This window comes from Stegostoma tigrinum, chromosome 12 (assembly GCF_030684315.1).
Source record: "Stegostoma tigrinum isolate sSteTig4 chromosome 12, sSteTig4.hap1, whole genome shotgun sequence".
NCBI classification, from domain to species: domain Eukaryota; kingdom Metazoa; phylum Chordata; class Chondrichthyes; order Orectolobiformes; family Stegostomatidae; genus Stegostoma; species Stegostoma tigrinum.
In genome coordinates this window covers 71,231,876-71,248,523 of record NC_081365.1, presented here as the reverse complement: position 1 = coordinate 71,248,523, position 16,648 = coordinate 71,231,876, and positions in this window count along the sequence as shown.

Here is a 16,648-nt window from a genome sequence, read left to right as displayed (position 1 = left end):
TGAGGCTGGAGCCACCACAAGGAGACCTGGACTGGTGCCAACAACAATTGCTGCTGAAAGGAGCCCCAGGCCAGTCATTGGAATCCCCTTCAAAGCTGTGGCCAACACAGCCTGGTCGAAGGGCCCATCAGGTGCGGCCAGGAAGAATGGCTGGACCCACACTGTATTCTCTGCTGCAGCAGCTCTGAGAGTCCCATTCCTTACCTGAAGCCATGAAAAGAGGTTTGGGTGAACTTGATGTTAGGAAAAAAAGGATACAGCGGGCCTGGTGATAGAAATAAATGGGCCAGGAGCCCAAACACTTCCCACCCTCCCGCTGTCATTTCCATGAATAGAATATTGCAAACTCTTGTTGAATGTTTGAGAGTTAGATTAATTAGCACTGGTCAGTTTAATGGACTGAATGGCCTCCATTGGAGCTGTAGCATTCAATGACTCTATGAAAATGGTTGACTTCAATATTCAAATTGCTGCCACTTTGATGTCTGAATAATCTTGTGTGTGCAGGAGTTCAACTGTCCAAAACTCAAACAAGTACTGGATCTTTTCTAAATGAAATAAATGCATAAATAATCATTCTGCAGTACTGAAAGCAGTAAACGTTGTTATCTGTGGCGATGATACAAACAGTTAGAAATATTTATGTCACTGAGCTGTGTCTGATGTTAACACCTACACATGGGCTTGGGTTCAGCTTCACTTGGCCAGTATAGTCCCCAAAATTCCCCTAACCTACCTTATCATCTTAGATCTCTCCAGTTTCTGTTCATCAAAACCAATATCCTTTTCCAGTCATGTAGATGCTACATGCTAATAACTTATGAGCAAAAAATAAATTATCTCACAGTCACATGGTTCCCACCTTCTATAAACAATGCCCTATTTTTCTACCAGAATGAGTCAAATTTTCCTATGCAATGATTGTATTGTAACTGTATTCTGAGCAAAATGTTGCATGGCTCTTGTTCTGCTAAGCTGCTGGGTCAACATTTATTTGTATTGAGGCGGTACAAATTTCACTACGGTTGATAGGTTTTGAAATTTTCCTCAAGCCCATTGAAAATCAAGATAACTTTGTATATGTGCATGAGGCTAATCACAGGACCCTTTTTCTTTAAATGAAGCTTTCAACAATTCGACCCTTATCTGTTTGTTCACTTTTACCTATGTTGCCTGGCACTGAAATTTGAATCATCATAACATAAAAGAAGGCAATGAAAGAGAACAAGTATCAAAAGAGTTCTGAATTTCATCCCATTTTAAGACATCAACAATTACATTTTTAAACAGAATAATACATTCCATGAATCACCATTCTGTGAGCAGAATCTAAGAAGGCTGTACAAAATAGAAAATTGCGCTCAAAGTGCAAGGCACAGTAGTACCATTATCAACATTTCCTCCTGAGGTCTGGAGTTAATACAAAACAAAGAACTGCAGATGCTGGTGTTATAGGCCAGACCAAACCCCTCAAAGCATGTCAAGGAGATAACCTAGACCCTAACTTTTTTTTCTTACTTTTAAAATAAGTGCCAGACGTTTTGTTCTGGAATAGTTTGATTGGTCAAACTACCAGCTTGAAGGAAAACACTCTTTATTTATGCGCTGTTGTTAAAATACAGACAAGATAAACAGAAACTGTAATTCTATCAAAATATTTAACAAATAATAAACTACTCCTTCACTGTTCCAATGTGGTAACATCCCATAAGCAGGTGTATTGCATGTGGAACAAACTTCCCGATGAAGCGACATACACGGGTATAATTACAACATTTAAAAGACATTTGGGCAGATACACGAACATGAAAGGTTTGGAGGCAGGTGAGACTAATATAGTTTGGGATTACGTGCAGCATGGACTATTTGGACCGAAGGCTCCTTTCCATGCTGTATGACTATCACTCTATGACTCTAAGCACACCCTTGGCAAAGGCCAAGTACGTAAAATAGAATGTCTCACATGCAACTCTCCAGCAGGAAGAAAACCCAAGCTTTTAGGTGTAGCAACGAAAGAGAGAAGAGAGAGAGAGAGAGATCTAGCAGCTTTCATAATCCCAACAACTTCTGAAAGCTAAAACTGAAAATTCTGGTTCTGTGGTGCTTGACCCCATTCAGGCTGCTTCTATTGTTCCAAAGTTTTAAAAAAAGACCAAGACCTCACAAACCGTTTACCTTATTCACTTGTAGCAGACTGCTTGTCTCTTCTGCCTCAACTTCCGTTCATTAAAAAAAGGAAAAAAGAACACCTTTAAAAGCCATAGTATTGTCAAACTGTAAATCTGAAACAAAAACTGAAATTGCCAGCGAAACTAAAGAATTCTGTGACTGTCTATGGAGAGAAAACAGAGGGTCACTGGACTCAAAACATTAACAGCGTTTACTCTTCATAGATGCTGTCAGATCTGCTGAATTTCTCCAGCTATTTCTGTTTTTGTCTCTGGAGTTAATACGACCTGAGATGCAGGATTTGTAAAAAGAATCACAAGAAGCAGTTTAAACTGTTAGCAAAGAGTTTTAAACTTAATAGTCATGTGGTGGGTTCTGTTGCATTTGAAATTATAAAATCGAAGGTAATGGAGAAGGTAGGATTGCAGGTTAGTGATGGGGCTGATAAAAGAAAAGGACAGATATGCGAATGTCATATTGCACCAAGGAGCCATAAAAGTGTAGGGAAATTTGGGAATGAGAAACACTTGAATTCTTTTTTATATTAATGCATGAATGACTTGGAAATAGGTAGCCAAACTGATGGCACAAATGGAGTTAAATGGAAATGATCTCATGGCCATTATGAAAACATGATTGAAAGGATAGCAATATTGGGAACCTAACATTTGAGGATATTCAACCTTTTGGCAAGACTACGGGGTCAGAAAAGGTAGTGGGGGAGCACAGTTAATAAGGGATGAAAGGAGGTCAGTTGCATGAGATGATCTAGGCTCCAATGATGAAGAATCCATTTGGATGGAGATTAGAAAAAAGTATGGGAAAAAAGACAACTTACAAATAGTGCACAGTCCCCTAAACAGTAACCACTCTGTGGGAAAGGCTATGAATCAACAAATAATTGGAGCATGTAAAATGAATAGAACAATAATTATCAGTGACTTTAATCTACAGGTTGATTAGGTTAATCAAATTGGAAAAGACATCAATTCATAATGATTACATAGAATACATTTGGGATAGTTCCCTACAGTATCACAGCCAGAGGACATAGTCTCAGAATAAAGAGATGAGGAAGAATTTCTTCTCTCATAGGCTGAATGTATTTGGAACTCTTTGCCACAGAGAGTTGTGGGGCTGGGTCCTTGTATATTTAAGTCTGAGATAGGTAGATTTTTGACCAGGAGAGGAATCAAGGATTATGTGGGAATGGCAGGACAGTGGAATGAAGAGTGTCAGATCAACCATTGAATGAATCTATTGAATGGCAGAGCAGGCTCAAGGGGCTGAATGGCCTAATCCTGTTCTTATTTCTTATGATCTTAAAGCATCCAGAGAGGATGATACGCATGTATATATTTCTTCCTGTACTGCTTTCAATCTCAGCCTGGCTTAGCGCCTATAAAAAGAGAATGGAGTGTTCTGAGCTTCATTCAGTGTGATCATGTCAACTCTTAGTTGTCCACAACTTATTCGTTAATCTACAGACATCCTCGTTTGCATATCTGACTGATTTATTTGTCAGATTAATACACCACAGTTGGGCTTAACTGCCTAGACCAGATTTTATTGCTCATGCCTAACTGCCCTTGAGAAGATGGTAGTGAGCTGCCTTCTTGATTTAGTCATTCTTAAATTATATTCATTCCTAAATAACAACAGGGAATGCCGGAGAAACTCAACAAGTTTGCAGCATCTGATTGAAGTGTAAACATTTCAAGTTCAGTACACCATTTCTTCAGAACTGAAAGCAGCTGGCAAGTTGATGGTTTTTGTACTGTTAGAAAATCAAAAAGGAGCCGCTAGTGGAACAGACCTGGTGTATTTCTGATTCTTCCCTTATTTTCCTTGATTTCTCTATTTCAATTTCTCAGGATAGCTCCACTAATATCCACTATAAACCCGCCAACTCCCACAGTTACCTTGACTACACATCCTCGCACCACTGCTTCCTTTGAGGACTCCATTCCATTCTCCCAGTCTCTCAGTCACCATTACATCAGTTCAGTGATTCTGCTTTCCATAGCATGCCTCTGACATTTTCTCCTTTTCCCCTAGACCCCTACAACCTGTGACGAACAGGGCCCTCAGCCATTCCCTACTTATTTTCTACACTTCTGCCCCTTCACTGCCTCTCAGAACATCAGTAGGACTCCTGTTGTCCTCACTTCCCTCCTGGTGTATATCCATTTTTAAAGGATCATCCTCTGCCATTTCTGTCACCTCCAGCATGATGCCACGACTAAACACATCTCCCCCCTAGCCCCACCCATGTCAGCATTCCATGGGAACCATTCCTTTGCCACAACTTCTCTTTCATTTCCAACATCTCTTCACCACCCTCCTGGCACCTTCCTACTTATCTCTTTATCAGTTCTACTTTTGCTTCTTTCAAAGTAAGTCTGCTGTATTTGCTGCTCATGTTGTAGTCTCTTCTGCATGGGAGAAATCAAATATAGACTGAGTGAGCACTTTGCAGAATACCTCTGCCTTGTCTGCAGGAATAGCCTTGATCTTTTGTCACTTTCAAGGTGCCAGGTTGCTCTCATGCTTATATTTCTATCCTATGCCTGCTTCGGTGTTCCAGTGAAGTGCAACACAAGTTGGGGAACAGCACCTCATTTTCCATTTCAGCACTTTCCAGCCTTCAGAACTCAACACTGAGTTCAATAACGTCAGACTGTGAACACTCTTCTTCAATTCTCTGTTTTGATTACCCTCCCATCACCCCCATGTTTTGATTGCATGGCTTGGCTCTCATCAGAGCTGGCCTATTTTCATTTCTGTTCTTCATCTATATTGCTTCCCCATTACCAAAACAATCCCTTTACCTTACTTTAGGGATCTCTGCTCCACTCATTCCTTTTCTCTTTTTTCTAAATGACAAAACACCCCCCTCCCATTTTTCCAGTCCCTTACAGTTCTAAAGAAGAGTCGTATTAGATTCAAAACAGTGACTCTGGGCTGAATCTCAGGTTTCTTTAGCTAAGTACGTGTATTTTTTTTGGAGAGATTCTCACCATGAGCCATGAACTTGTTGCCATTCATTGGAACTCTGTGAAAAGTCTCCGTGTCATCCCTTATGCTTGGGCCACTGCGCACTGAACAGATGTTAGCAACCCAGCATTGGCCTTCACTGGCACTCACAGCCACAAAGCCACACTACCGACAGAGTGTAGACGGCACAGCTGACACTCCCTTGCATTGCAATCCTATTCTCTTAAGCTAGTTGCCATTTCGCTCCCAGGTCACACACTCTACCTGTCCTTAGTTCTGTTGTTCTGAAGACTCTCTCTGAGTGCCACTACTTGTATACCTGTGCCCAGTGGTCACCCGCATCTTATCATTATCCAGTACAGGAACATCACAAACAGGCCAGTGATCGGACAATTCCAAAGGCAAATCATCGAATTATTTATTGACAATCACCTAAAGGGAAATGATAACAGGCAGACGTTTGCATCTAGTGTAAACAGTGGTTTTCTGTTACCCAGTCCTTGGACTGCAATCAGACAGATGGTGAATATTCCAAATGGATGACTAATGGTGACTAAATTCCTGGACTATGTGTGGACTTGTAACTGATAGTACAGGGACTCCCTGACTGAGAATGGCTCCAACTCGTCTGAGCGAAGGACTAACCTCCACTAATTTTCCGACATGACATTTTGCTGAGTACAATGAGCAGTGTGCTTTCCACAACTGTCACATTCTGTAGGTATAAACTGATGTTTCAATTTAAGAGCATCAAGATGTCTGCTGCCTGGATTGATCCTTATTGACAGGCATGACAAGCAGCCTGTTTGAGTGCCTTCGCAAAAAAAGCATATCAATACAGCAATACTGATAGCCTTTGGATCATCTGAAGTGTCAATGTGCTAACAGGCAATGACATCACAAGGCAATGCAAGGGAAGGCATAGATGCTAAGTGTCTGAGTGTAAGAGAGCAAGCAAGCAGCCCTGAGATGCAGCCCGGTCCAATCTATGAACTGGGTGCCTGTCCGTGTGCACAAAGTGACCTTGCAATAATCATTAAATGCTAGCTACTTGTGGGCCCTGCAATACATATCTGTGCTTCCAAAGCATCCTGCATTTGTATCAGAGAGGAACCATGAAGGCAAAAGGAGTTGGCAAATGCTGGATGCCAATATCTGTGGATGAAAGGTACATGCAGCTGGTGTGTGGATTGTATGTTGAGCACAGGTGAGCTGCGGTGAGCTGAAGTCACTAGATACCTCTCTGACTTCCATCTTGAGAATTATCAACATCCTGCTCATTCAGTCCCTTTGGTAACCGAACGCTGAAGAAATGAACTGTGGCACTAATAAGGAGTTTAAGAATCTATAATCACCTTTAATTGACAACTTGTCACTGCCTAGTGAGAAACTCAGCAAAACATTTAACAATGGAACGAGATATTCCTAATGTTGTGATAGGCCTCGCTGGGCTTCTTGCAACATGCTGCCACCGATCCTACTACAGCCCACATCACTCAAACCCCAAAAAGATTCCTCCCTCTGCTCCTGTCTCCACATATACTGCCAGACCGGCTAATTTCCTCCAGCATTTCGTGTTTTCGTATCAATTTCTAGAATCAGCAATACTTAGTTTCTTTTTGACTGATTTTCCTGTTGCTTCGCCAACTCTGAGGGCTACTGTCTCAAATTAGATCAAATAACAGCACACAGCTCAAGGTTTGAACCTGAGGTTTTGTTAGACATAATGATTTAATTCAGGTCACTAACTACTTCTACAACTTATGTATTGTTTTGTTTTCTTATTAATGATTACCAACCTCTGGGACAACTATGAACTGTAGTATTTCCAGATTAATTTTGAAAATTCATTCTATCCCTAATATTTTCCCTAAGATTAGTCCAGCAATAAGATTTGAATTCCACTCTGTGAAACATGGGGGGAGGTTTGGAGTGTTTTTAACATTAATTTTCTTGAAAGTCCTTTAGGTTCAAGTATAGCATCCTCGGCATGCATACTTTTGGGGAAAATTACATTCACCATCAAATTCGTGAGGGTTGACGTGGATCCAGTGAACAACTGCTGGAAGTGTGCAGAAAAGACGTAACATTATTTTAAGGCTTCTGCACAAACCTATTGCTCTCTGACATAGGTGTAACAGTAGACAGTTTGAACATTAGTAGGAGAATGAACAGAATAGGACATGCTACTTGAAGAGGAGGCGAAAGTTGTGGGATGAGTTCTTAGCGAGAGTCCCTATTTGTTTGGACTGTAACAGGTGCAGTTCTTCCTAAAAATCAGTGAAGCGCAATGGCCAGAATCTTTTAAAGGTCATAAGAGTTTTGGAACAAAGACAAAGTTGCTGGAAAAATTCAGCAGGTCTGGCAGTTCTGAGGAAGGGCCAGTGGACCTGAAAGATTAAATCTGTTTTTCCCTTCACAGATGCTGCCAGACCTGCTGAGCTTTTCCAGCACTTTGTTTTTGGGTTCCTGATTTACAGCATCCGCAGTTCTTTTGGTTTTTGTAAGAGTTTTGGATGTGAGCTCAAATGTGAGCAAAAAGTTTGCATTGTCTCTTTTCAGGAAGCCCATTGCATCATAGAATCCCTACAGTGTGGAAACAAGCCATTCGGCCCAACAAGCCCATACCACTCCTCCAAAGAGCATCCCACCCTGACTCATTCCCCTACCCCTGCATTTCCCCATGTGTAACCTGAACATCCCTGGAAGCTACAGACAATTTAGCATGGCCAATCCACCTAACCTACACACCTTTGGACTGTGAGAGGAAACCCACATAGACGTAGGGAGAATATGCAAACTTCACACAGACACTTGACTGAGGATGGAATTGAACCCAGGTCCCCGGTGCTGTGAGGCAGCAGTGTTAACCACTGAACCACTGTACCACCTCAAATGTTATGCATTGGTAGTAAGTAGCAGAGGATGGTTTCAATCCATCGACCGCTGGGTTATGGGCCTAGCATGCTCCTGCTGCACCACACTGTTGGCTAAGGAAGTGGAGAATGTGGGCACCATCCTTTCACATGTGTTGCTCAGAATTTTGATATGCTAATAGTGGGCCATTTGTCCAGCTCAAGGACTCTTGAAAATTAGTCCTCTGTCTGTAAATCGAAGGCCAGTGGTTCTATTGAATGACAGTGCAACTGTGGAGGTAGTTGTTTTTGCTGGTGTGACATCCAGCTGAGACCTGGATTGTCACTAGATAGTAGACAATGGGTGGGAAGGGGCACTGGAGGATTTGACTCACACAATGCAGTCATGGAGATTACAGGGAGGGGATCAGCTGCAAGGGTGTAGGCATAGCCCACCATGGGACTGACTGTCTTAGGACAAGATAAGCTCCACCATCCCCTCACATGTCCTTTGGGAGATAGGTTTGCCTCTCATGCTCCAAGAATGGGTTATCCCCCATTCTTCACTAAGTGGGAGTGGGATGAGGCCCTTATGTGGCCATTAACTATCCACCACATGCCTTTAATTGATGGAGGGAAGAGAATGTTTTAAGCAATTAATCAGGGCGGAGACAGCAAGGTCTCTGCTACCTAATTAAGTGTCTCTGAAACCCCACCTCAAAACTCACCACTGCAAGAGCAGAAGACTCCACACAATGCAGCAGGTGTCTACACTTCGGTAGAGACACCCTCATTGAAAACTCCCAACTCATGCAGTCAAACTTAGAACCTCCAAGCAAAGCCAGAACTGCATTGCCTGTGGCTGTGATGAAGTCTGTAGTAATGAACATTTTGTGTCTGGTTTCTTTTGAAGACAAAACTAGAGATATTTGTATTATCTTGCAGTTCAGCTTAAGGATTTATTCAATAACAATGAAATACATTGTATTCTCTCTTGTCAGAATAAAGCTGGCAGAGTGAACACAATATAAATGCAGGCTTCGTCTTGATGCAGAGTACCTCAGATTGCCCGAGATAAAAAAGCGTGGAGCTGGATGAACACAGCAGGCCAAGCAGCATCTCAGGAGCACAAAAGCTGACGTTTTGGGCCTAGACCCTTCATCAGAAAGGGGTCTCGGCCCGAAATGTCAGCTTTTGTCCCCCTAACGTGCTGCTTGGCCTGCTGTGTTCATCCAGCTCCACACTTTGTTATCTCGGATTCTCCAGCATCTGCAGCTCCCATTATCTCTGACCCCTACCTCAGATTATCCAAATTCTTTTATGGACATTGTAAATTAGGAGTAAATGGGGACACAGGAGGGAAAAAAGGTAATAGGATACATTAATTCCTCTTTCCTTGAAATGCGCTTCCATTCACAGTACAACAAAGGAACTAAAACACTGATAGAGATTAATGGATATGATCTTATAGCATTACTGAGACATTATTACAAGGAGATCAAAGCTGGGAACAGAACATTTAGGATATGGGATCTTTCAAAAGGACAGGCAGGAAGGGAAGGAAAGTGCAGTGACCTTGCAGTGTGCAAGGTGGAATTAGCATGTTAGCAGGAAATGATCTTGTAATCAAATGATGTACAATCCATAAGGGTGGAGCTAAGAAATAAAAAGTGGAAGAAGATATTGGTGGGAGTAGATGGCTTTAAATTTCATATAGATTGGGAAAATCAAATTGGCAGAGGTAGCTGTGAGGAAGAAATCAGAGTGCACTTGTGACAATTTTCTAGAACAATATATTATGGACACAAGCAGGGATCAGATTGTTTTTGATTTGGTAATATGTAATGAGACAAGTTTAATAAATGATCTCAGAATACAAGATCGTCCAGAAACAATGTCAATAATATAATAAAATTGATCATTTAGCTTGACGGTGCAAAATTTAAGTCAGAGAGACAACTGGACTAAACTTAACTAAAGGGAATTAAAAGAGAACGAGGATAGGCTTGGCTGGAATGGATGGGGAATGGAGTTTAGCAGAGAAGACGGTTGATGAATGATAGCAGACATTTAAAAAGTAGTTCATAATGCCCAGCAAAGGTATATCCCTGTGAGGGTGAAGGACTCTAGGAAGAAAATAAACTGTCCGTAGTTAACTAGGGTGGATAAATTGAAAGATTGGTGATAAACTAGAGGATTGGGAAAGTTTTGAAAGCCATTAAAAGATGGCGAAAATAATAATGTATAGTGAGAAAATAAACTAAAGGAGAAAACTAGCAGATAGCATAAAAATATTCAATAAGAGCTTCTTCTAACATATAAGAAGAAAAGGAAAAGTAGGCTCTTAGAGGATGAAGAGAGATAACAAGGTGTGGAGCTGGATGAACATATCAGGTCAAGCAGCATCTTAAGAGCAGGAAAGCAGACATTTCAGGCCTAGCCCTTTCAGATGAAGGGTCTAGGCCCGAAACGTCAGCTTTTGTGCTCCTAGGATGCTGCTTGACTTGCTGTGTTCATCCAGCTCCACACTTTGTTATCTTGGATTCTCCAGCATCTGCAGTTCCTATTGTCTCTTAGAGAATGAAGCTGGGGAGATAATGTGGAACCAGAGAATGGCAGAGGAGTTGAATATTACTTTGCATCAGTCTTTATGTTGGTGGATGCTAATAGCATTCCAAACATACTAAATAATGAAGGTGTTTACGGAGACAAAGAATTAAACACAATTACCATCATTAGAGAAGTATGGGGACACCTATAGGGGCTAAGGACATCATGTCCTCTGGTGGATTATATCCTAAGATTTTAAAAGAAGCGGCTAGAGGTAGTGGGTGTGCTGGTAGTATTCTTCCTAGAATTCTCAGATCCTGGAAAATGTCTCAGAGGACTGGAAAACTGCCAAAGTAGCACCTTTACTCAAAACGGAGGGAGACAAATAAAAGTTACCGTTAAATGGCTATTTTAACATTTTTTATTGGGAAAATTTAGTGTATTATTAAAGATGTAAAAGCAGAGCATTTGGAAACCTGTACTATAACCAAGTCAGGGTGGCCTCATGAAGAACCAATTGTGCTTGATGATTTTATTACAGGCTTTGAGAGCAGGGTAGATAAAGGGGAACAAGTGGATGTAATATTTTAAGATTTCCAAAAGCATTTGATAAATTACTACATACGAGAATATTTATGAGGATAGAATCTTCTAGTGTGGGTGTTGTGTATTAGCTTGGATAGAGGATTGGCTGATAAATAGAATACAGAGAGTTGGGATAAAGGGGGCATTTCCAAAATGGTGAACTGTAATAAGTGAAGTGCCAGAGGGATGACCACCTCATTTACAATATATACTAAGGACTTGGACAATGGACATGACTGTACTGTTGCCAAATTTGCAGATGACACAAGACAAGTGGGTGAGCAAGTAATGAAGATGATACAAGGAATCTAAAGAGGGATAGAGAGAGGCTACGTGAATGGGCAAAAACCTGTCAGATGGATTATAATTTGGGAAAATGTGCTGTTATGCACTTTGGCCCTAAGAATAGAAAAAGCTGAGTATTATTTAAACTGGAAAAAAGAAAAAAAAACAAAGAAAGCTGTATTGCAGAGGGATTTCGGGGCCGTAGTGCATGAATCACAAAGAATAGCATCCAAGTTCAGCAGTTAATAGATAAGGAAATAGAATGTTGGCCTTTATTTTGAAAGGAATGGTGTATAAAATTAGGGATGTCTTGCTAAAACTATCCAGGCTCTAGTCAGACCATAGCTTTATCACTGCTAACATTTCTAGTCTCCTTATCGAAAGAAAGATATAGTGGCGCTGGAGGCAGTCCAGAGAAGGTTCACAATGCTAATACCAGGTATGGACGTACTATCTTTAATGCAAGAGGTTGAGTAAATTTGGCCTCTATGAATTGGAGTGTAGAAGAATTAGACAAGACCTTATTGGAACATATAAGATTCTTAAGGGCTTGACAAGGTATTTGTGGAGAATCTAGGACTGAGGGCATAAACTCAGAGTAAGGAGCTACCTGTCGGGACTGATGTAAAGAGGAATTTTTTTTCTCTTAGAGAGTTGGTGTATCTGTGGAATTCTTTACCGTAGAAAGCAGTGAGGCTAAGTGTATTCAACATTGAGACAAACAGATTTTTAACCAATAAAGGAATCTAGGATTATGGAGAAAAGCAGGAAAGTGGAGTTGAATATCATCCGATCAGACATGATCTTATTGAATAGTGGATTCAATGACCAATAGACTATTTCTGCTCCTACATCTTATGGTCTTAAGGTCCTATGTCAACTCTGCTGCATTGCAGAAGCAAAAAGGATCTACTTTCAATGTATATAAGGATCTTGTTATGCTAAATCATTTCACGTGAGTATAACATGAGCAACATACTGTGCCTGATGTGTATGAATGATACTAGAATGAGCTAAATGCTTAATTTTCATCCTTAAAACAGGATTATGTAACAAGCTCAGTGCCTAAATTGAGCCCTGAATGCTTACACTGATTTAAGCTTGGATATATTTGAACTAGATTTTCAGGAAATTTGTTTGGGACTTGACAGTAGCGTATTGGGCACATTTTGGGGTATCGTATTTAGATTCAGAGAAAATGGAAATGCCAAGTCTTGAGACAATGCAGTATGCAATGCAAAATTCAATGCAGTACAAATTTACCATTTTTGAGGTAAGAAATGGATGTATATTATGTACATCTTGGGGGAAGATTCCCTTCTCCAGGTACCCAGATTCCAACAGTTGCCCATTAGAAATTGTTATAATAACCTCAAACTGTCAAATATAGATTTATAATGCATCCATGGTGATTGCGTCTTCCATGGGTCATTACCATGGTCGAGGGAATCTTCAGGAAAGAGCCTCCACATGGCTAGATTTCTCATTTGAAAAACAGATGCAACTGTAAAAGCGGCTACAGGCTTGTCAACCATGTATTGGACCCTCAGTATTGGGTCCTGCTAATAGAGGCAATTTGGCGGCGAGACTTCACATTTTCAACAGATGCCCTTCCCACATAGATACTAGCCAAATTCTCCACTTTGAATAATTTAAGCAGACTTTGGCTTTGTCATTTTCCCTCTCCTTGAATGTCAATGACCATGGAACAGTGCGATGGAACATGGACAATATATTTTGGGAATTAAATTTCAAAATAGGGCAGATGGATGTTGATCATTTCTGTGAAGGTAATTTTTAAAAATTGGTCAGAAAGTCATTGGATAAGTGATGTAAATGCGTCAGTACTAAGAAAGCAAATGATTGCAGTTAAGAACCCCTGTAATGTTAATGGATAAAAATGTTTTGGGTTTATGACACGTTGAGCAAACACATTAAAACCATTAGTTTAGTATTACCTTCAGAACAGAAGGCTCTAAATGTAGAATTCAGTTCAGAAGAAAACAGATTTTCTTTTAGCAAGAGAACCAAGTTTTCAGTTCATTTCAAGCAACAGAATTCAGCAGGAGTGGTTGTAGTCTGTAGAGTTTGTAAACTGGGAGAACTTGTTGGATTGAACTCTTCAAGTTGTTATAACTGAAATAGTTCAGGCCATCAGAATTGTGAAATGTTCATGACGATGTACTTGGAAAGGAATTCTAAAATTGTCTCCATAGTCCAAGGAAAAGAATGAGAATACCAGTTAAGTAATGATTCTAAAAGTGCGGATTAGAATGAACTTTCTCTGTGGTGTTGGTAGGAAACAGATTAAAACTTGGTTTTGATATTTTTGTTAAGTCGTTTGTAACTGGCTTCAATTATATGTACGGCATTTTTTGCTTGTTTCTTCTTTTGTGTAATAGACATGTTATGCCGTTGAAGAACACCTGCAACCTCACAAATACATTTCAATGTCTAACTCTCATGTTAACCATCTGCAAAATTTAAATATAAGGCCAGTCAAGTCAGACTTCAATTTGGGATTTGACTTGTGCAATACTGCAATTGTGCAGTATTACCATCAGCTGAGACCATGCAGCTGGGTGGTGTGAAAATGGTACCCTCTTTATCATCGACTTTTTCAATGAGTGTGTTGAAGTTATCTGTTTTATCATTCCACTGGTTGAACTGGTAATGAAATTCACAAGCATATCCTGTTTACAGAAATCAGCTAAGTGACTTTAATATGACTTAATCTGACATGTCAGACATCTCTAGAATAAACATCACACCAGGGTCTATTTATGGTTTTTAGGCATTGATCATCATTTAACTAGCAGCTTGTAAATTTGTATGACTGCATGAAGCTGCCTCATTTTTTTGCCCTACTCATTGTGCAATCATGTGAAATCATGCCTTGCTGCAGTGTTCTTGCATTTCATTTGGATGTTAAGAGATGGAAACTCCTTTTGTTTCAGGTATTGAGTGGAGTTGATGTGCAATGCGCTTAAACTAGTACATGCAGTTTAAGGCACTCTACATCATGGGGAAGCCTGAAATTTTGGGTTGCAACTTATTGAGTGATTTTTGTGCCATAAGCGTAACATTATAATTTGAAAAACACCCTCAATTGTAGGTCACTTACATTTAGTCACTTGTAATTATGCTATGAAAATACATTTTAAGGCATATATAATACAGTACAAGTCTCAGTGAGGATATATTTCTAAAAACCCTCAACAAATTACAATGTAACATCAGATAACTTATTTATTTCCTTCTATGAGCTAAAATTTGGCCAATAATTTGAAGGAAGCATCGAGGCAAGTTTAATTTGAGGAGACTGATTTCTACATGACAGACAAAAGCAAAATGCTACAGATGCTGGAAATCTGAAACAAACACAGAGAGTGCTAGAGAAACTCAGCAGTTCTGGCAGTGTCTATGGAGGGAGAGCTCTGTCAGACCTGCTGAGTTTCTCCAGCACTCTTGAGTTTGTTATCCGCTATGGATTTTTATTATTGTGGACAAAAATGCATTTGGGTAAAGGGAACAAGAAACAAATGTAAAACTTTAAAAAGAATTGGGTGCATTGTGCTTGTGTGGAGCTCAGTTATACCCAAAATTACTTAATCTTCCACACGACCTGCCTGGTTTTTGTCCAGATTGCCTATGTCTCTGGGCATAAACATGCTGCGAATTCTGGGCTCAAATTTGACTGTTTCTCAATTTATTCAGAAGCTTGTGCTTCACTTAAATTGTCCCTCAAGTTGTTGTTAGACTGTTGCATAAGTTGTAGACAATGCTGCTTTCAGTGTCCTGCTGCGTGAATGCTTCCAATGGAGCTAAACACTTACTTCTACTGAGTTAATATGAATAGGTCAGAATTAATTATAAAAATTGAATGACTTCATCTGTCCAGACAAAATGCATTCTATATTTACACAAAATGATACAATCAAGTAAAGAACTCAGCCCTCTTTTGTGCCACAAAGATTAACATTCTAAGAAATCTTCATATAGATTTTTTGGACTAGTTCTAAATATACCACTTCAGTGTTGGCCTCATGAATTTATAAAGTTAAAGAAACTAAAGACCTCAGTTCTGCAGTAAACAGGATTAGTCTGGGTTTAAATCCTCATTGTATGGTTAAGATCAATATATTTAATTTGTCGGGTTAGTGTGCAAAGTTTCAGATTCGGTCTCTACCTTTTCCCTTAAGGTGAATGACACCAGGTGGGCCTTGCAAAATCATGGAATTGCTTCTTGGTCAACATGTAATATGGCCTTGGCTCCTTTGACAGCCCCCTGGCCTTCCTGGAAAACTTCCAAGTATTTAATTAACACTTCACTCAGGCAGCCATTTCCTAATTGAAAAATGTTGAGCCAATTCGAGGTGAATATTTCTCAATCAATTTCACCCCATAACGTGGGGCTGAGCCTTTTGCTACAGTCAGTGATAACTGAAGCAGCTGCTTCTCATAAGAGACCGGAACTGAAGTTGTACATTAAATTGTAAATGTTGCCCAGTATAGGTTCTCAGTCTAGCCATTAAAAATAAGGTTTGGAGTCTTGAGGGAATGTTGTTAAAGACTGGTTCTGCAGCCACTGAAATGCCATGCCAGAATTGATTTCCATTAGGACTGGGTGACCATTTAACCATTTATTTTGATCGGTTTTGATTTGGATGTTGCTAAGCAATTTATCTTTTCCAAACCGGATGTAGATGGACTTTCTAGGATGAGCACTCTCCTGGATACTGGCCTGTGAATTCACTAACTCAATTTAAGTCAAGTGGGACACTTTTGCTGTCGTGTGTCCATATGCTGACAGCAATGACTATGGCTTGCCAGCCAACCTGGAACTTGAAGATTCCTAGAGCCAGCTTTCAGAGTGAACAGGAGTCTATAGGGCACACCTGCTTATATATGTTAGCCAGGACTCCCTGATTGGACCAAATTAACTTATATTCCATGATGTCTATCTGGCTGACCTCATTGCAATCACTATAACACAGAGTGATGTGTGTTTGGAATGAACTACAGAGAAGGTGGTAGAGTCAGGTACAGTTACAACATTTAAAGTACTTTCGGACATGTGCATGGATAGGGAAGGTTTAGAGGGATATGAGAAGAATGGGACTAGTTCAGTTTAGGAAGCTTGGTTGGCATGGATGAGTTGGGATAAAAGGTCTGTTTCTGTGCTATATGACAATGAAAAATCAGAG